The sequence below is a fragment of the Schistocerca cancellata genome, chromosome 3, assembly GCF_023864275.1.
Source record: "Schistocerca cancellata isolate TAMUIC-IGC-003103 chromosome 3, iqSchCanc2.1, whole genome shotgun sequence".
Lineage (NCBI taxonomy): Eukaryota > Metazoa > Arthropoda > Insecta > Orthoptera > Acrididae > Schistocerca > Schistocerca cancellata.
Genome location: NC_064628.1, coordinates 191,066,379 through 191,067,065, shown reverse-complemented (window position 1 = coordinate 191,067,065; position 687 = coordinate 191,066,379).

Here is a 687-nt window from a genome sequence, read left to right as displayed (position 1 = left end):
AATGTTCTTACACTTAACCTCCCATTCTGCGACTGAGTCTTTCAATTAATATTCTTCTATAGCCACCGCAAACTTAAGCCAATAATCGATGCTTATCGAAATTCTTCTTCAATAGATATTTGGTCATTGTATAAATTGTTGCCTACCACTTTAAAAGGCAGCAAGAATACTGATCACTCTAACAGTTTACATAGTTTCTTCCAGTAGACACAGTCAATATGAATTGATGCGTCTTCCAATCACTAACATCTCCTTCTTCAATATAATCCTCATCTCCTTCTTCTCCTACAATATCTCCATCTGCAATTTTCACAAAACCATTGTTTCCTTGGCTTCAGTGTCATCACATTCTTATGTCTCTTTCTCCTTCAAGAATATCTGCAATTCGAAATACAGTTTCTTTAGCAATTGAGAAAACGTTCTGATGGTAACTTCAAGTACCTACTTTTTCAACTGCAGCTTCTCCTGAGATAAATCTGTTGAGATTTTTTGTATCCAACATTCGATACCGCAGTCTTAAGGTTTCAAATGGAGAGTAATATAATGGGTCATTAATATCTCCACTAAGTGATGGTATGAGAAAGTACTAATATTATATTTAACGTTTCTAACACAGTGCTTCACTGTGTTTGTGTTGGATAACAGCAGTAAATTTTAAAATAAATTCACATAAGAACATTCACTCTA